Source organism: Salvia splendens, chromosome 15 (assembly GCF_004379255.2).
Source record: "Salvia splendens isolate huo1 chromosome 15, SspV2, whole genome shotgun sequence".
Lineage (NCBI taxonomy): Eukaryota > Viridiplantae > Streptophyta > Magnoliopsida > Lamiales > Lamiaceae > Salvia > Salvia splendens.
In genome coordinates this window covers 32,971,656-32,993,745 of record NC_056046.1, presented here as the reverse complement: position 1 = coordinate 32,993,745, position 22,090 = coordinate 32,971,656, and positions in this window count along the sequence as shown.

Sequence of the window (22,090 nt, the reverse complement as noted above, 5' to 3'; positions counted from 1 at the left end):
TCCACTTTTTTATATTGGTTTTATAATAGAATATGAGTGAAGTGAGTTAGTGGAATGTGAGACCTACTTACTATTTATGGTAAAAGTTAAATAAAAGTGAAATGTGACTATGATTGTGATACAGATGGAAATGATAAAATGTGACTCTTATTGTGGGACGGAGGGAGTAATTTGTATTAGTTAAGGTGAAAAAAGTCAATTTGTCCAACAAAAATAGTACCCGAGATTATTGATATGAGTTTTAATACTCCCTCCGTTCCTTGTTAATAGATGCATTTCTTTTCGACATGGATTTTAAGAATAGTGTGCGATAAGGCTAATTTCATGCATCGGTTATGGGGTTAAATTCAATGATTTCCAGGGTCTAACACATGTTTTAAGCCAGGTGTGTGGAGAAAATCGCCAGACCTAGGAGGGGAAGAAGATAATCGCCTGGCAAAGGAATTCTGCAGAAAAGCGAGCAGAAAAGGAATAAATTGCCAGACAGAGGAGATCACTAGACGGAGGGCAAAGTGGAGAATTCCAAAGGAGATTCTAGAAGATCGACTCCTCATCTATAAATAAAGAGCACGCGACACACATGATATCATCACTCACATCACATTTTCGCTTAGCTCACTTTCCACACACTTCTCCATACACTCAATAGGCAATTCATGGGGGTTCATCGGGAGTTTTTGAGTTAGTTGTTGTGTAACACCGTCCTCACGAAGGGCGAAGAAACAATTTGCCGCTTTCTGGTTAATTTCTTTTGGAATTTTGTTCGAGACTTCGCGGTTCGAAGCTCAGCCCTCTTGCTTTTGTGAAGTTTAATTCTCATGGTTATGAAAGTTTCATTTTCTGTTATGGCTATGTTTGATTCTGAGTTTGATGTCGATTTCTGAGTTCGGAGTTGATTTACTCGTTTGGATGCTTTTCGCACTTGATCTGTTGGTTTGGAGTTGAATTGTGGTTTAATTTGTCGTCGATCGGAGTGAATTTGTTGAATCGGAGCTGATGGAGTTGGGATTGATCATTGCTGGGTTCGGATTGCTTGGATCCGGAGTGGATTAAGCGTTCGACGTATGAATCTGGAGCATAGTTGTTGAATTCTGCATGGTTGCTGATGTTTGGTTTCTGTTTTTCTGTTGCTTTGTCTAGTAGATGTAGATTTGTTCAATTTACGGTTAATCGCTATTTCCGACATTTGAATCATCATGCTCTGTTTTGATCTGGGTTTATGCTATGTTTTCTCCATGTTTATGCTTGAATCGTTTGAAGATATGAAGGTCGTTGTTGGTTAAATTTCAGAGTTAGTTATCTGCAGCTTTTCATCCGTACCTTGCTGTTTTGGGAAAATGGTCCCCGCTGCATGTTTGATCTCTGTTTCACTAGTTTAAGCAGTCTGTTTGCTAGGTCGAGGAATTTTCATACTGTTTTCATGAGTCGTTTGAGAAGCTATGTTTCCTAGGTCTAGCTGGTAGGTAAATTTCGTTTCCAGTCTAGTAGTTAAATTCTCAACCCAAAGTTGGGTGGCAGCAGCCAAAACCTTTTCCAAAACTCTCTAAATACATCCAATCGCATCCGTCTTCGTGGGATCGATCCCTACTTCCCTGTACTAGCCAATAGCATAGAGGGTTGAGGGTTTTGAAACGGAAATTTGTGTGTCCGACGACCTAGATTTTGAAAGTTCCTTGTGTTCCTAGACCCAGTGATCTAGCGAATCCTCTGGACCCGATAAGCTTGATATAACACACTGAACACACTGCAAATCCCTGTCATTCAAATTGCACCGATGCCGGGGATGGATGGCGTTGTTTATTTTGCGTTAAGAGATTTTGGCGTATATAGTTTCATTTTGAATTGTTTGTTTTCTTTCCTTTTAAGTTTATGAGCAAGGGCTCGAGGTTCGGACACTGGAATTATGCACCTGGTTGGAGAAGTGCCCAGTCTAGTTGGCAGGTCAAGGAAACAGCATTCCCAGTTACCACCAGATCGGGGCTAACTACAGGAGATCTGGAACCGTTGAGTTCAGATAGTGACGAGGATCACAAGTCTTCAGTCAAGGAGGAGTTTGAGTCATATTCAGATACAGAGGAAAGAGAGTTCGGTGACATGGCACAAGTAGTTGATCCCGATCCTGAGATCGGTTCGCTAACTGCCTATCTAGATGGTGAGCCAGCCCAGGCGATTGTTACAAATCAGCGTCAGAGTTCCATCGATATCAAGACAAACGTGTTAGGCGTTTTACCGACGTTCTCCTGGCGAAGGAACGAGTGTCCATACGAGTTCCTGAATGAATTTAGCAAGCTGTGCAGTATTCAGAAAAGGCCCAATGATGCAACGGAGGAGGACTATCATCTACGCGCAATTCCATTTGCCTTGAAGGGAGAGGCCAACACACGGCTGTTGAGGCTACCCCAGGATTCTATCCGTACCTGGAGAGCTTTCAAATTGGAGTTCTTAGACTACTTTTTCCCCTCAAACAAAACGAATGCCCTCAAGAAGGAGATTCTGGAGTGCAAGCAAGATTATGATGAGGCTCTAAGTAACTATTGGTCACGATTTAAAGGGTTGCTCGATGCTTGCCCCAATCATAGAATGATCGAGGTGGAAACCTTGAGTGGGGGAAATTTCACCAAAAAGAAAACAAGTGAAGCTAGAGAAACCTTGGGAAGGTTGATTGATGCCAAGAAGGTATACGACAACCCGCGGAGCATTATGAGAAGAGGTTCGGCCAATGCAGTGATGGAGCAGGGGGAAGAAAGCGTAGAGGCAAGGATTGATAAGCTTGAGAAAGCGCTTTTGAGCGCAATCGAGAAGAACAACCCTCCTGCCTCACAAGAGAAAGAGAAAACTCCAGGCCCAGAAGAAGTTCCACCCCAGCAATACTATGGCCCACAAGAGGGAGAATACCAGGGCCATGTGAATTCGATGGGAAGCTGGAATCCAGATGGGTGTTGGAATCAAGGGAAACAGAGGGAGACACCATGGAGAACCCACCCAAACTTTAGATGGTCCGACAATGATCCGACCCAGCCACCTCCACATCAGAACATGATTAAATCTTGAGTGGTAGTAATTGAATAACATGAAGGTATTGGAATATTATTCCATAGAATTCGCGTGCCCAGTGTGGTATGATTAAATCCCCAAGAGGTGTTTGAAAAAGGAATTTATTATTCAGAAATCTGCGCAGTTGGAATTTAATTCCACGAATAATAAATAAAGTTTCAAACTTGAAAACTCTTTGGAGAATTAATTTAATTCAAGTCATATAGCAGACGAAAGAATTAAATTGATGGATTGAGATCATCTTAAAGGCGGGAAATATTATAAAATAAAATGGACCCAAGTTATTTGTAATTTGGTGATATAAGTGGGAGTGCAATATTATTCTTTAGTGGAACAAAATAATATTCATTGATAATATATTAAATCATGGGTCATTTGATTTAATTAGTTAATTATCTAATGGGTGAGCCTAACACTTAAATCATTCCATGGATCCCCTTACTAGCCCATTAAGTCCACTATGAATATTGATGAGATGTGGAAACCCTAGCACACAATTCAGGACAACACAAAACCCTAACCCTAGCCTAGAAATCGGCGCCTCCTTCTCTCTCCCTCTTTGTCACGACCGCCCCCCTAGGGTTAATAAAAGCGGACGATTGTGACTTAAAGGGTTTTAAAGGACATTCAAAGAAGGCTAGGGTTTTCAATAAAAGTGTGACCAAAATTTAAGTTTAATAAATAAAACAACCAAAAGTGTTTATGTTCAACAAGTAAATGACTAAGGGTTTAGCATTTATTCAAAATAAGTAACGAGTTTTCAAAATTCCCAAATGAAACAGTTTTAGAATTTAATAAAAGTATGTAAAGCAAACATCACCGCGGAAGCATCCAAGAGAAGAGTGACGTAATGTGTGAAGACACGACGACACTCGGAGTTTCAAAACGACCATAGTTTATTATTAATTCCTGCTCAATACCACCAACCGCCCGTCGCTGCTCAACCTGCACATAGAGAAAACATATGCAGGGCTGAGTACTTTTGAAAATACTCAGTGGCTCATGCCGAAAATATTTTAAAAAAGAGTACATATTATCATGCCATACGTAGGTAACCATCGGGGTTTGAGCTTTATAAAGGCCCGAGGCACCAAAATATTTTCCATTGTTCAAAATAGCGACTGCGCAGTCATTTTTCGCCATCGTCGTCAACCATATCTGCCAATACATGACAAGGAATGCGGCCGCAAACCAGGTCACTAGACCGGCCAGCCCGTACGCTAGCACACAGTCTACCATAGGTGTACACTAATCCAAGTAGGGTTTGCGGCCCTACGAGGACCCGAATTCGATTTATATAACAGTGGCACAGCCACATCAGATAGGCACGTTAAAATAACACACGACATGATAATCGCTTTAAACCACCCTTATAGCTCCATAGTCATATGTAAAAGAATTTTAGTAAAAGAAAACCCACAAAAATGTAGGGTAGAAAAGAAGCCCACCTCGACCGTTTAGATTTCAAGTATCGCTTTCCCTTTGATATCACGCTTAGCGCACGAATTTTCACCTTTAGATAAGGTATTCCCAATTAGTCACCAACATGGACTTAATATTATGCATGTCCCTAACTTTCCCGTTTTTCCCCATCAACATATGGAATTCACATCATAGCATACTTCTTTGCATATCACATCACTTCATCACATATATAAATCAAGTATGTCATTCATAACAACATAGTTGTTTTTGTAAAGATAGAAATCTGGCAGCACTGCTCAACCATTTTATAAAAATCCTCAAAGATTCACCCGACTTCCGTTGGGGCTAAAACATTACCATGATACAGTAGACTCATCAAATAACTTCCAGTTTAAATTTCATGTCAAAATACTTTTTGGTCGGTCAAATCAACAACGTAACCTACTGGTCGAGAAAACATTTTATGGCAGAATTGCGCAGTCAACTTTCAAAATTCACCAAATATTTATTTTTTAACCAAATAAGTTGAAATTCACACACAACATAGAAGACATCATGAAGTTCACTCCGGAAAAAGAATCGATCAAATCGGAGTTCATTTGGTCGGTCAAATACATGTCGGAACATACTGTCCGAACTCACAGTTTTTCATGCCTTTAAAAATTCGAATTAGGGTTTATCCCTATTTATTCAAAATCAACCTTTTCACGGTTTTAACACACAAACATGCTCAAAAGAGTCCTTATACTCATGCTTTCATAACATCATATATCATTCACCATAGATTCATTAGATCATCATACGATTTCATTCAAAACGCATACACACATACAAACACAAATTCCCACCGATTAAATCCCTTAGATTTTAAATCCCTACACTCACTAGATGCATGAGGGAAACAAAAGAAGAGTTGGGATGGAGAGGATGACGAATGGAGGTTTGATTTTACCTTCTTTGGACGAAACACACGGTAGGAACGAATAAAGTCTTGCTTCTTCAACAATCTCTTGGAAATTCGAAAGGATCTTGAGTAGAGTGGATGAACAAGTGGGAGAGAATTGGAGAAGGGGTGATGGGCGTTTGAGAGGGAGTGTAGGCGTGTGTTTTGGGGGGGCAAGGTTTAGGTTTTAGTTTAGTCTTTTATTTATAGAATTTAGGAATAGAATATTCACCATTAATTGAGAAGATATGGGAAAATAATTGAAATAAAGATTGAGAGATTGAATTTGGGGAAAAGAATAAGGAGGATTTTCGAAAATTAAGGCTATTTAATTAGCCTACAATTTAATTTGGTATTTTCACGGAGCAGAATAAAATAATACGGAGCAGAAAATAATTAAAATCCTCCCACATAAAATAAGGTAGTAGGCGTGTGAAATATATTCCCCCACAAGGAATAATTTCCAAATCTTTAATAAAATAAGATAAGACAAGATTTGCTAGGATATTCCAATAAAAACATGGAAAGAAATAATTAAGAGATCAAAATAAATAATGAATAATTTCCTTCTCCCACAAACTAGGAGATTTCGAAATCTCTCTTAGAAAAATGATAGGGCCGATTTTTATCAAGAAGGAAATATGGTAATTAGGCTTTAGGATTTAATTTGGATAATTATCCCAAAACAATTAATTAAATCCAAGAACAATAAAATTCCTCTCCAAGTAATAATAATAGTCGAAAATTTCCTCAATAAAAGGGCTAGGTAATTATTTATGGTCCTAATTAAATCTCACTCCCCAAAATATAATTCACCGCAATTATATTTCATTCCACATCAATTAATTTAAGCCACGTCATAAAAATCAACGAAATTGACTCGGTCAAATCAAATTAGGTCATCGAATCAATCACATAACAATTCATCATTTAATTCGTGACAATCAAATCAATAAATGCAACGTCTTAGGGTTCCAAAAAATTAGGGTTCGAAAAGTGGGGCGTTACATCCTACCACTCTTTAAAGAAATTTCGTCCCGAAATTTGGTACTCTCATGAGAAGAGTTCTGGGTATAGATCCATCATCTTGTCCTCAAGCTCCCACGTGGCTTCTTCGTGCCCGTGGTTCCTCCACTGTACTTTCACATAAACAACTGGTTTATTTCTCACGTTCTCGAACTTTCGGTCTAGAATCGTTTGGGGTCTCTCCTCGTAGCTCAAGTCTGGGTTCTACGCGACTTCTTGGTAGTGAATCACGTGCTTTGGGTCAAACACGTATTTCCGCAACTGCGACACATGAAAGACGTTGTGCACGTTCCCAAGGCTAGGGGGTAGTGCCAAACGGTATACAACAGGACCCACTCCTTCAAGGATTTCATAAGGTCCAATAAATCGCGGCTTCAACTTTCCCTTGACACCAAAACGCGTTATCCCTTTCGACGGGGATACTTTGAGAAAAACCTTGTCGCCAGGTTTAAATTGTAAGTTGGTTCGTCGTACATCCGCGTATGACTTCTGTCTGTCTTGAGCTTCTTTTATCCCCGCACGAATTCATCGAACGATTCCAACCATTTCTTCAACTGCATCGGGCCCGAGTACTCTTCTTTCACCAACTTCGTCCCAGTAGAGCGGGGATCTACACTTTCTCCCGTACAAGGCTTCGTACGGCGCCATGTTTATCGTTGCCTGGAAACTGTTGTTGTAGGCGAATTCGATCAATGGGAGTGCGGACTCCCAACTCTCTCCTCGGTCCAACACCACGACTCTTAACATATCCTCGAGGGTTTGGATAGTTCTTTCGGATTGCCCGTCCGTCTGCGGGTGAAAAGCGGTGCTGAAGTTCAATCGAGTGCCTAACTCACGTTGTAGGCTGAACCAAAATCTTGATGTGAACTTCGGGTCACGATCGGACGTGATCGTCACTGAGACTCCATGTAGTCGCACTATTTCCTTGATATACACTTGAGCTAGCTTGTTAGATCCATAGGTTATGGGTATCGGTATGAAGTGTGCACTCTTGGTGAGTCGGTCTATAACTACCCATATGGCAGTATTCCCTCTTTGCGTGTTTGGCAAGGCTATCACAGAGTCCATGGCAATGTGCTCCCATTTCCACTTGGGGATTTCTAGTGGTTGCAACTTCCCGTAAGGTCGTTGATGTAGAGCCTTCACCTGTTGGCAGGCTAAGCAGCGCTCCACAAATGCCGCTATATCCCTCTTCATACCATTCCACCAGAAAGACTTCTTCAAGTCTTGATACATCTTCGTACTTCCTGGGTGGGCGGTGTAAGGAGTCTCATGTGCCTCGCTCATCACTTCGTTTTTGAGCTCTTCGTCGTCCGGTATGCATAGCCTTCCTTTAAAGGTGAGTGCGTTGTCACCTTCTTCACTAAAGTTTCCAGATTCGCCGGTTCGCACTTCTATACGAACCTCCCCTAATTTCGCATCCATTCGTTGTGCTTTAACAACTCTTGTCCTTAGATCAGGTTCAACAACTAAAGTGGCGATTCGCGCTTCCACTGTTTCTGGTGCTCTCACCACTTCCAAACGCATCTTACCAAACTCGCGGACCAAGTTTTCTTCTTTGGTGAGCAAAGTGGCCAATTGGGAATGACTCTTCCGGCTCAAGGCATCTGCCACTACATTTGCCTTGCCAGGGTGGTAGTTGATGCCACAATCGTAGTCCTTCACCAATTCGAGCCACCTTCGCTGTCGCATGTTTAAATCCTTTTGCTCGAAGAAATATTTCAGGCTTTTGTGGTCCGTAAAGATTTCACATCGAACTCCGTAGAGATGATGTCTCCAAAGGCGTGTACCACTGCTGCTAACTCCAAATCGTGGGTTGGATAGTTCAACTCGTGTGGCCTCAATTGTCGGGATGCGTAAGCATTCACCTTGTTGTTTTGCATCAACACACATCCAAGTCCCACCTTCGAAGCGTCCGTGTATACCACGTAGTTCACTCCAGGTTCTGGTACATCTAAGATGGGTGCACTAGTTAGCTTTTCCTTCAAAAGTTGAAAACTAGCCTCACACTCGGGAGTCCAATTGACTTTCACTCCCTTCTTGAGTTGTTGTGTCATGGGCCTCGCTATCTTGGAGAACCCTTCTATAAACCTTCGGTAGTATCCCGCCAAACCTAGGAAACTCCGAATCTCGTTTGGTATTGAAGGTGCTTTCCACTGTTGCACCGCCTCAACCTTAGCGGGATCTACTCGAATTCCTTCTTTCGACACGATGTGACCAAGGAAATTTACTTCCTTAAGCCAAAACTCACACTTGCTGAATTTGGCGTACAACTTCTCGCTCCTCAAGGTCTCCAAGGTGATTCGCAGATGTTCCTCGTGCTCCTTCTCATTCTTCGAGTAAACTAGCACGTCATCAATGAACACCAAGACAAACTTATCCAAGTAGGGATGAAACACTCGGTTCATCAAGTCCATAAATACCGCAGGTGCATTCATCAAACCGAACGGCATTACGACAAATTCATAGTGACCATATCTCGTTCGAAAGGCCGTCTTTGGTATATCCTCTCTTCGGACTCTCAACTGATGGTACCCGGACCTTAAGTCCATCTTAGAGAACACACCGGCTCCTCGAAGTTGATCGAATAGGTCATCTATCCTCGGTAGTGGATATTTGTTCTTGAGAGTCATCTTGTTCAGCTCCCGATAATCGATACACATTCTCATCGACCCGTCCTTCTTCTTTACGAAAAGCACAGGTGCGCCCCATGGTGAAACACTGGGTCTAATAAAACCCAGGTCCATAAGCTCTTGGAACTGTATCTTGAGTTCTTCTAACTCCTTAGGCGCCATTCTGTATGGTGCCTTAGACACAGGTGCCGACCCTGGTGCTAGATCGATGGTGAACTCCAATTGTCGATCTGGCGGTGGTCCAGGCAAGGCTTCGGGAAAAAACGTCCGGAAATTCCCGTACGACGGCTACGTCTTCCATTCTCCTTTCTCCTTTCTCCTTTCTCCTCTCCTTGTAGATAGACAAGATAAGAAGAACGTCATTTCCACATCATCGTACTAGCTTGGAGCGCGGAAATGACAGAGGTTCGCCGGTTCATCGAGATCCCATAGCATAAGGTGGGTTCCTTGCCCGGGGCTTGTAGAGATATTTGTCTCTCCTTACAACGAATCGTCGTAAAATTCGAGGTCAACCAATCCATTCCTAAAATGACGTCAAAGTCCCCAATCGCCATAACTTGCAGATCATGAGCGACTATCTTAAGGCTTCCCATCATAATTTCTACGTTCGGGCATGTTCGTGAGATTTCTATTGCCCCACCCACTGGTGAAGACACTATCATCTTATGTTCAGATTTGTTAACAGGCAAGCTCAAAGTATCCACACATAAGTCAGATATGAATGAATGCGATGCGCCCGTATCAAACAACACAATGATAGAAGTGTCGAGGATTTTACCCATATCTGCCAGGTTTCCGTTCTCCTGGTTCCCTTGTTCGATCTTGGGTTGTTTCCGACTCAAGGCATATGCTCTAGCATGAGGAGGAAGTCTTGGGCGGTAGGGTTGTTGCTGTCGCGGAGGTAGATCGCGATTTCCCCTTGACTCTATTTGTGGTGCCCTTGGCTGCATGCGGGGTCCTTGAGGGTTCTGCCTCGATTCCATTGCTACCCTCTTACTCGGACACTCTCTAGAGAAGTGACCGTTTCCTCCACAGTTAAAGCACTTGGGGGTGATCTGGATTCTACACTCTCCAAAGTGGTACTTGGAGCACACGTTGCATTGGGGTGGCTTAGGTCGGAAGTCGCCTCTCTGGCTAGACGAGTTCTGCCCTCCACTATACTGTGGTCGGTTCTGGGTGGCCTGGTACCTCCTGTTGTCGTACAGGATTCCATTCCCCTCCCACCTCCTCTTCTCTCGGGAGTGGTGTGGTGGAGGTAGTGCCATGGTAGTGTTTTCCTTTACTCTCTCCTTGGGCATAGCTGCCTCAATGTCTAGAGCAAGGGTCAATGCTTCCACGTAGGGAAGTCTCCCACGACTGGCCAACGACATCCTTATCTCTGGTCGTTGTCCCTCACGGAACTTCTCGGCCAGTTTCTCATCAGTATCGACTTGGTCAGGTGCGTACCGGGTCATGTTGTTGAGTGCACGGTCATACTCGGTCACAGTCATGCGTCCCTGGGTCAGATTGTAAAATTCTACCGCCTTTGCTTTCCGATAGCTCTTGGGCACATACTTAGTATATATCTCTGTCTTGAAACCTTCCCAAGTCATCCCCGCTGCTTGCTCTCGGGGCATTGTCTTCATCATGGTGTCCCACCAGAAGTCAGCGGCCTCGGTTAGTTGGTAGGTCACACAACTCAACCGTTCCTTATCATTGCACCCTAGGATTGCGAAGATGCGTTCTAGTGCGCGTATCCATGATTCGGCCTTAGTCAGTTCTCCCATTCCATCAAAGACGGGAGGTTTTTGTTCTAGAAACAGCTTCACAATCTCACGGTCGACCGGAGGTGGAGGAGGTGGTGGCAGAGGGGGTTGAGTCACACTTTCTTCCACCGTCTGATGGGTAGGTTCCGGGTTCTCACGTCTTACATTGCGTCTTGGCGGCATTCTGATTTACTACTAGAATTATCATTATGCATTTATTCGAAATCCCAAGAACAGTTTTTGTGGTATAGTTGAAGAATGGAATAAAGGGACAGTTATATCATAGGATAACAAGGAGCTTTTGCAAGACAAGGTATCGAAATACCACTGCACAAAAGATAGTAAGGGAGCAATCATGGAACGGTATGGCAAGAGGCAGTTGCGTCACAAGGTCGCAAAAGAGTGATTGCTCAACAAGATAGTAAAGGATAGGCGATAATTTGTACAATAGAGTGGCACTCATAGGCTCTCAATAGAATGGTAAATGACAACGATAGTAGGATATGATTGTACAATAGGACAACAAAAGACAGTTGTATAATGAGATGGTTAGGATGGTTTCAAATTATGACAAGAAACAATTGTACCATCGAGTAGCAAAGATAGTATGTCACAAATAATTGTGCAATTAGGAAAATGACGATTACAATGTAGAAAGGTAATCGCACAGTTGAATAATAGGAAATGGTATCAAGTTATTGCAAAATAGAATAGACAAAAATTTCCATAGAATTATCAAACGTTGCCTCCAAGAGGTCTTAGTTCCATCATCATCAAAACACAAGGGTAAAACAACGTGGGAAGAGAAAAACTAGAGTCAAGCATAAAGGTAGAGTATCAAAAATGAGGGAAATCGAAATAAAATATTCCAGAATTATTAAGTTTAATATTTTCCATCCTCATCCTCCTTCGCCCCGGTCTCTCCAATGCTCTCTCTATTTGGGTCCTCCTCTTCCTCGGGTCCCTCCTCCTCGGGATCCTCCTCTGGATCCTCTTCCTCACTTTCTTCCTCGACACCTACGGGTGGAGGTACTATCCCGGGCATCCCATCGACCTCTCTGTCGATTCTTAGAGGGGCTGAAACACGCATCCCGAGTCTCATTCTCTTAGGAACACGGGAGACATGTGGCTCCCTGTCACAGCGATTCCTTCGCATGCGGGCTTGAATCGGCGGATAGATATGTGGAGGTGGAGCACGTGGCGGTCCGTCAAAAGCAGCTGTCATAGCCGGAAGTAGCACCTCTATAAGGCCAACCAAATCACCCCGCGCGGTGTAGTCAGGCGGGCTATACCATATGAAAAACCGAGATGCCTGAGCGGTCCACTCGTCCCAAGGCGGTGGTAAAGTGTGGATGAGCTTTTGGATCCCCTCGTGATGGGTGGCTCCCCCATACGCGTACATCCACTTACTGTAAAACTCGGTGACGTAGGACATGAGGAAGAGCTTCCCGTCCCACTCGAAATCTCGGTAGCGCTCAACCGGGTGGTCCCTTTCGCTGGAGTAGCGATTACGCATGGGGGCATAATACCGTTGAGCCATCTAAAAGGAAAGAAAACTCAGCATCAGCACAAGGATCGAAAGAAATAATAGTGTATGAGGTTTCGAATGATGCTGAGAATGTGTATATATATATATAACTCTCCAACGATGGAGGTGTGGGGATAGTATCATATCAAGAATGAAAGGGATTTTATTTCCGAGGTAGAGGTTTGTGCGTTTTCGCATTTCGTTAAATCACGGTATGTTCCCACGCGTCGCTTGCCTTGCGTTAGGCGTTTCGTGCCTCCACGTTCGACATTATCTCATAACTTTCGTTCATACATGATTTACAATTATACATAGCAGCATGCTCAAGTTCTTTCACATAGATATTGTTTCATAAGGCAATTGAATAATCACAATCATATATCTTCATTCATCCAACGTATAAAAGTTTATCACATATTTGCCCATTTCTTTCCTCATCACATAATATACAAGTTCATCGCATAACAACATTAATCATCTTGGGCATAAGCGCAAATATCAATTTCATAACCATGCATTTTCATCAATTCATATTCCAAGCAAAATCTTCAACATGACCTATGCATAAACTTTGGTCCCCATAGAAGTACTTTCATTCACACATGAGCAATATTCCCATCGATATTTCCAACATTTCAAAGATCATATCAAAATCCATCAAAATACTTGTTACCTCATTCTTCTTGGTTGGGCAGGGACGAGTTGTGGTGTTGAGCTTCCGATGTTTATCATTTTGCCAAATTACACATGCATAGATTTTGATTCAAAAAGACTCTTGGGTCCAGAGCGGAAAGAACCTTGCTCTGATACCAAACTGTCACGACCGCCCCCTAGGGTTAATAAAAGCGGACGATCATGACTTAAAGGGTTTTAAAGGACATTCAAAGAAGGCTAGGGTTTTCAATAAAAGTGTGACCAAAATTTAAGTTTAATAAATAAAACAACCAAAAGTGTTTATGTTCAACAAGTAAATGACTAAGGGTTTAGCATTTATTCAAAATAAGTAACGAGTTTTCAAAAATCCCAAATGTAACAGTTTTAGAATTTAATAAAAGTATGTAAAGCAAACATCACAGCGGAAGCATCCAATAGAAGAGTGACATCATGTGTGAAGACACGACGACACTCGGAGTTTCAAAACGACCATAGTTTATTTTTAATTCCTGCTCAGCACCACCAACTGCTCGTCGCTGCTCAACCTGCACATAGAGAAAACATATGCAGGGCTGAGTACTTTTGAAAATACTCAGTGGCTCATGCCGAAAACATTTTAAATAAGAGTACATATTATCATGCCATACGTAGGTAACCATCGGGGTTTGAGCTTTATAAAGGCCCGAGGCACCAAAATATTTTCCATTGTTCAAAATAGCGACTGCGTAGTCATTTTTCCCCATCGTCGTCAACCATATCTGCCAATACATGACAAGGAATGCGGCCGCAAACCAGGTCACTAGACCGGCCAGCCCGTATTCTAGCACACAGTCTACCATAGGTGTATACTAATCCAAGTAGGGTTTGCGGCCCTACGAGGACCCGGATTTGATTTATATAACAGTGGCACAGCCACATCAGATAGGCACGTTAAAACAAAACACGGCATGATAATCGCTTTAAACCACCCTTATAGCTCCATAGTCATATGTAAAAGAATTTTAGTAAAAGAAAACCCACAAAAATGTAGGGTAGAAAAGAAGCCCACCTCGACCGTTTAGATTTCAAGTATCGCTTTCCCTTTGATATCACGCTTAGCGCACGAATTTTCACCTTTAGATAAGGTATTCCCAATTAGTCACCAACATGGACTTAATATTATGCATGTCCCTAACTTTCCCGTTTTTCCCCATCAACATATGGAATTCACATCATAGCATACCTCTTTGCATATCACATCACTTCATCACATATAAAAATCAAGTATGTCATTCATAACAACATAGTTGTTTTTGTAAAGATAGAAATCTGGCAGCACTGCTCAACCATTTTATAAAAATCCTCAAAGATTCACCCGACTTCCGTTGGGGCTAAAACTTTACCACGATACAGTTGACTCATCAAATAACTTCCAGTTTAAATTTCATGTCAAAATACTTTTTGGTCGGTCAAATCAACAACGTAACCTACTGGTCGAGAAAACATTTTATGGCAGAATTGCGCAGTCAACTTTCAAAATTCACCAAATATTCATCTTTTAACCAAATAAGTTGAAATTCACACACAACATAGAAGACATCATGAAGTTCACTCCGGAAAAAGAATCGATCAAATCGGAGTTCATTTGGTCAGTCAAATACATGTCGGAACATACTGTCCGAACTCATAGTTTTTCATGCCTTTAAAAATTCGAATTAGGGTTTATCCCTATTTATTCAAAATCAACCTTTTCACGGTTTTAACACACAAACATGCTCAAAAGAGTCCTTATACTCATGCTTTCATAACATCATATATCATTCACCATAGATTCATTAGATCATCATACGATTTCATTCAAAACGCATACACACATACAAACACAAATTCCCACCGATTAAATCCCTTAGATTTTAAATCCCTACACTCACTAGATGCATGAGGGAAACAAAAGAAGAGTTGGGATGGAGAGGATGAAGAATGGAGGTTTGATTTTACCTTCTTTGGACGAAACACACGGTAGGAACGAATAAAGTCTTGCTTCTTCAACAATCTCTTGGAAATTCGAAAGGATCTTGAGTAGAGTGGATGAACAAGTGGGAGAGAATTGGAGAAGGGGTGATGGGCGTTTGAGAGGGAGTGTAGGCGTGTGTTTTGGGGGGGCTAGGTTTAGGTTTTAGTTTAGTCTTTTATTTATAGAATTTAGGAATAGAATATTCACCATTAATTGAGAAGATATGGGAAAATAATTGAAATAAAGATTGAGAGATTGAATTTGGGGAAAAGAATAAGGAGGATTTTCAAAAATTAAGGCTATTTAATTAGCCTACAATTTAATTTGGTATTTTCACGGAGCAGAATAAAATAATACGGAGCAGAAAATAATTAAAATCCTCCCACATAAAATAAGGTAGTAGGCGTGTGAAATATATTCCCCCACAAGGAATAATTTCCAAATTTTTAATAAAATAAGATAAGACAAGATTTGCTAGGATATTCCAATAAAAACATGGAAAGAAATAATTAAGGGATCAAAATAAATAATGAATAATTTCCTTCTCCCACAAACTAGGAGATTTCGAAATCTCTCTTAGAAAAATGATAGGGCCGATTTTATCAAGAAGGAAATATGGTAATTAGGCTTTAGGATTTAATTTGGATAATTATCCCAAAACAATTAATTAAATCCAAGAACAATAAAATTCCTCTCCAAGTAATAATAATAGTCGAAAATTTCCTCAATAAAAGGGCTAGGTAATTATTTATGGTCCTAATTAAATCTCACTCCCCAAAATATAATTCACCGCAATTATATTTCATTCCACATCAATTAATTTAAGCCACGTCATAAAAATCAACGAAATTGACTCGGTCAAATCAAATTAGGTCATCGAATCAATCACATAACAATTCATCATTTAATTCGTGACAATCAAATCAATAAATGCAACGTCTTAGGGTTCCAAAAAATTAGGGTTCGAAAAGTGGGGTGTTACACTCCTGGTCTCGGTTTTCATGCCTAGCATGTGGGAGAATTAGGGTTTTGATTATTGTTCTTGATTTATCCTAATTCATAGGATTAGATCGAGGCAATTTCGTGTATTGTGTTTGGATTTTCCTAGATCTATTCAAAAGTTATTTATTGATTATCTAAGATCTGCCCACACGGATGGATGATCAAGGACAAGGGAGTAGTACGGAAGATTCGTGGTCGATAAACCAAGGATCGCCCGAAGGTGCAACAAACAACATCAATCCAATGATGGATTATGAGGTAACATTAATATATGTCGAATATGCATGCTTACGTGTCTATTTGATGTTTAATTTATAGATCTGTGAGTTATTGCATGAAATTGGAATTGAATGCATAGTCACCTAAATAGATCCGGTAAAGGATTTGTTTGGAACCGCGACTTCCGCTGCGCACGTCCCAGCAAGGTCAAGGGAATTTCCGCCCGAACCAGGGGAATGGATCTAACCACAGTCAAGGATCAGGAACCAGTCAACCGAATTCCAAGCCACATAGAAGTATAAATGACATGGTGCACTTAGTTAGTACTCAACAACATATGCAAAACAACATGCAGTCCAACAATGATGTGGTGCATAAACTTCAGGACGCTCAGATGGAGCACAAGGCGGCGATGGACATGATGGCGAAACAGTTGTCTTATTCGCAACTTCCTTAAGTGAGATGCGAGGGAACGAAGGGAAGATCCCTGCCACGGTCAAGCCGCCAGACAGGGCAAACATTAGTCAGATTACCCTGAGGTCTGGACGCGAGTACAAAGGGCCGACAATGAAGATTGATGAAAGCATATCTCAAAGGACATTGGAGAAAGAGAGCCCAGTCCCCCACAAAGATGGCATGGAAACAGGGGATGACATCCAGACTGGTGATTTGGAACAACCGCTACCTCAAATGACCGATCCATTCTTCCTAGACCCAGAACCTGAGGTGGAAGTCGAAGAAGTGAGGAAAGAGGCTGGGGAATCTTCTAAGGGAGATTCTACAAACATGATGAAATAGGTGAAGCCGTTTCCCTACCGAGGAGAAACCAAGAAGAAGAAAGAGGACACAGTAGACTTCATGGAAATCTTCGGGAAGCTGGAGATCAACCTGTTGTTCCTGCAGGCCCTGAAGCTGCCTATCTTCAGCAAATTCATCAAGGAGTTTATTGTCGGGAAGACTAAGCCCAATGGCAAAATTGTGATTGGAGAGAACGTGTCAGCCGTGATACAGAAGAAGAGGATTCCCTCAAAACGTTCTTACCCAGGTATGTTCACTCTACCTATATCTATTGGTGATATCATGATCGAGCATGCCATGTGTGACTTAGGGGCTTTGATTAATGTTTTACCTCTTTCCATTTATGGAAAAATGGTAGGGGTTAGGATGGTTGACACAAAGGTGGTAATCCAATTAGCTGATAGGACATGCATATGCCCAGAAGGTGTTCTAGAGAACGTAATAGTTAAGGTGCATGATTTCCTCTACCCGGCCGATTTCCATATTATAAAGATGAGTGAGAACGAATCTGCTGAGTCTAGCGGCGTACTCCTAGGTAGACCATTCCTACGTACTGCTAAGACAATAATTGATGTCTTTGATGGAACTATATTCCTGGCTTATCATGGGGAAAAGTACACGTTTAGCATTGATGAGGCTATGAAAAAGCCTTTAGATGTTGAGAATTTGCATGCTATCGATGTAATTAACCACTTGGTCCAGGAATATCTTGAGACTGAATTAATACAGGAGCAGATTGACAATTCAGAGTTGAGTCACAACATCGACAGAGAAGTTGCAGGATGGTGTGAAGCCATGAACATTTTCGAGCTGACCGATGAGGAATTGGCCGAGGCAATTGTGAAATTTTGCACGAATTCCGATTCTGCCAGGTCAAGGGAATCAGCTCAGGTGGCCAGCATGGAAAGTGCTCCGGGGTCTGAAGGCTTGGTGATAGGATCCGCAGGAAAGAATCCCCTGCCCCAGGAAACAAGTACACCCATCTGACATTCGTTGGGCTTCTCGGGAGCCTGCGTCCCGGCGTTTTTGTGCAATAAACCCCTCCGGCCGAAGACTAGTCAAAGTAAAATTGCCATAGATCGCGATTCAAACAAAGAGGTTGGGCTTTCCCCTTAAGTGACAAGGGGGGTGAGCCGCTCCAAGTCGAAAGCGATATTTATCACTAAAGGACGAAGCCAAGAGCAGAAGTTTGTAGCGAAATCCTATTCATAATGAAAGTAGGTGAACCTCTTTCGACTCTTGCTTGGCCAGCTTGGACTTGGTGTTGAGAAGGTGCCAGGAGAAGAATCTGGTCCTAAATTTCGTGAAGTGCCACTTAATGGTGCCATAAGGGATTGTCCTCGGTCACGTAGTTTCAGAGAAAGGAATACAAGTGGACATAGCGAAGGTGGACGTTATCTCAAAACTTCCTCACCCAACTAACCAAAAGGAAGTGAGAGGATTCCTAGGTCATGCTGGGTTCTACAGGTGTTTCATCAAGGATTTCGCAAAAATCGCACAACCACTTACCCGTCTCCTGCAGAATGACGTTGAATTTGATTTCGACGAAGCCTGCCAAAAAGCTTTCCAACTCTTGAAGGCTAAACTAGTGTCTGCCCCTATCATCAGGGCACCCGACTGGAGTCATCCGTTTGAAATAAAGTGTGATGCAAGCAACTTTGCAGTTGGAGCAGTACTTGGTCAAAGAATTGATGGGAAGAGCTACGTAATCTTATATTCATCGAAGACGCTCAACCAGGCCTAGAAGAACTACTACACCACAGAGAAGGAAATGTTAGCAGTCGTGTATTCATTCGAGAAATTTCGGCCATACTTACTGGGGTCGAGAGTGATAGTTTTTACCGACCACGCGGCTATCAAGTACTTACTTGCAAAGAAGGAGTCGAAGCCAAGGTTAATCTGGTGGGTGTTGCTTCTACAAGAGTTTGACTGGGAGGTGAGAGATAAGAAAGGGACAGAGAACAAGGTGGTTGACCATCTGAGTCAGATTTTTCAAGGAGATACTGAGGAAGCTAGACCAGATGCATTCTCAGAGGAACATCTGTACTACATAGGAGAATCTCCTAGACCAATCAGTTGGGAAGAAGTAATGGCGATAACCGGTCCAGGAGATGCTGAAAAGGGGAAGTATCCGCTGAACGCAGAACCATGGTTCGCCGACCTGGCAAATTACTTGGTCACAGGAGAGGTACCTAGTTCACAGGAAATTTCCCGGGCCCAGAAGATAAAACTCAAAAGCGATGCCAAGTATTATTTTTGGGACGATCCTTACTTGTGGAAGATGGGAGCTGATCAGGTAATAAGGAGATGTATCCCAGAATGGGAGCAGAGGGATGTACTTAATCACTGCCATGCATTGGCATGTGGAGGTCATTTTGGACCAAGGAAGACAAGGAAAGTCTAAGACAGTGGATTCTATTGGCCTACACTGCACAAGGACTCCTTTGAATTCTGTCAAAATTGTGAAAGATGCCAGCAAACGGGAGGAATTTCAAAGAGAGATGAGATGCCGCAGGTCCCAGTAATCGTTTGCGAGATCTTTGACTTATAGGGGATGGACTTCATGGGTCCATTCCCATCTTCGTACGGAAATTCGTACATCCTTGTGGTCGTAGATTATGTATCAAAGTGAATAGAAGCCAAGGCGACCACTTCCTGCGAATCGAAAGAAGTGGCGAAATTTCTTAGAGCTAACATTTTTCAACAGGTACGGTGTGCCCCGAGCTATCATATCCGACCAAGGAACACACTTCCGTAACCGAACCATAGAAGCTCTGATGAAGAAATACGGAGTTCACCACAGGCTATCAACTCCTTACCATCCCCAGTCTAATGGTCAGGCATAGATCTCAAACAGGGAGATCAAGGCAATATTGGAGAAAACTGTGAATCCTTCACGGAAGGATTGGAGCAAGAGGCTTGACGACGCATTGTGGGCCTACAAGACTGCATTCAAAACACTTATTGGGATGTCACCTTACAGGCTAGTGTTCGACAAAATGTGCCATCTGCCCGTAGGAGTGGAGCATAGAGCATATTGGGCGGTCAAGGAGATCAATATGAAGCCCAGGGCCTGTGAAGAAGAAAGAAAATTGCAACTCCAGGAGCTGGAGGAGTTAAGGCTTGAGTCATATGAGTCCCCAATGTGGTACAAGGAGAAGACAAAGCTGTGGCATGATAAAAACCTCTGGGTCAGGGAATTGCAAGTGGGTCAGAAGATGCTCCTTTTCCAGTCCAGGCTCAAGTTGATGCCTGGCAAGCTGAAGTCCAAATGGTTCGGACCATACACCATTGTTGGCCTTCGAGGAGCTGTAGAGATCCAGGGAAGCGCTTCTAACTCTATTCCTTTCCTTGTTAATGGTCATAAAGTGAAAATCTTTAGGGATAATTTGGAGTTGTGTGTAGTGGAGGAAGTACCACTACGCGCACTCTCTATTATTGCCTAAGTGGTCAAGTGATTTGAGTATTCTCGGTGAATTCCTGGGTCAGGTAAATGAGAGTGTATTTTTAATCTATGCACTGGACCAGGGGATCTCGAGAACACTCAGATGTAACTGTAAATAATGTAAATACGTTTTTCAGAATTTAAAAAAAAATCCAAACAAAGAAAAAAATTAATCTTCCAAAAATATTTTCGAAACACCAACCTGACTTGGGAAATCTCATGATCTCCTCGATCTGGGAAAAAAATTAATCTTCCAAAAAGAATTTTAAATTTTGAATTTCAAATTTTCGGATAAGGATGGAAGGCGTACGGTTTCTGATGCAATGCGTCACCTCCGACCTTCTCTCTCCCATTTTGCTTCTTTTTCCTTTTTAATTTTATTTCCTTCCTTTTGTTTTACTATTCGCATTAGTTGTTTCCTTCACAAAAACAAAAAAACCTAATTCCCCAATTATAATCCCTCCCCCAAGTTTTTCTCTCAAACCCTTACTTTGCGTTTTCTTTTATCGTGAAGGTATACCACCAGAAACCACCGTTAAACAGCCACGAATCACCACAGTTCCAGTCAAAACGATGGAGAAGACAACCGCAAACCCTGTCACAGTAACCAATCCTGTTCTGGAGGCATCAGACGCGCGGCGACCAGATTCTGTTCCGGAAAGTGCTACAGAGACGCCGGCCTCTGCTCAGACGACCGCCAATCTCGATGCGGAGGCAATCATGGAGGAGTTTATCCAAAAATTTGGGAGCAAGGAGGCGGCGATGGAGTTTCTTGCCCAATTCTCAGCGTCTCGTGAAAAATCGGCCCAGCCCACGTCACAAGCGCTACCACAACCTTCAATTCTCGGAGCGGCAGCTCGGAGTGAGAATGCAGAGAGACCGCAGAAGGCGGATGGAGGCAAAGAGGAAGAAGGTGAAGCGCTGGCGGAGGGCATGCAAGGATTGGATGTTAATTTTGAGGTAACTGTTGGTACTGTTGAGGGGATAACCCCGTTTGTTGATAATAACGGTAGGGAGATTGTTGAGGGGGAAACCCTTGTTGGTGATGTTGAGGGGGAAACCCCTGTGGAAAATTTGGAGGGGGAAACCCTTGTGGAGAGTTTGGAGGGGGAAACCTCTGTTGTTGAGTTGACTGATGAGGGGAGAGCCCCTGTAGATTTTGAGGGAGAGATTCTTCAGGAGATGAAGGACGATGTCGCTGGCGGCGACAATGACGAGGGAAATCGGGAGGAAGAGATTATAAACCTCAATGATGAGGAGGAGGTAACGCCAGTCGACGAAAGGACGGCAAGAAAGAATGTTCGGCAAAATCGAAGGAGTGAAGAACCGAGGGAGACTCCTAGGGCTAGGAGGCTACAATTTGATGCCCAGGGGGCAGGAGCCGGAGTAGAGTAAGATACTCTTGGGTCAGGGAACGAGCTCGAGGAGGCAGAGGGTAAACGCTTGGCTGCTGAGCGCAAGCGTAAAGGAAAACAACAAGCTTTGGTCCCACTTAAGAGTACCAAGGCAACTTCTGCTGCCGAGCAAATTGAAGAGCCGTTACCAAAAGCAACCAGGGTGTCGTTTGCTAAGGAATTGGAAGGCCCCAACCCAGATAGTTAAACATATGGTGAAGAGGAGGAAGA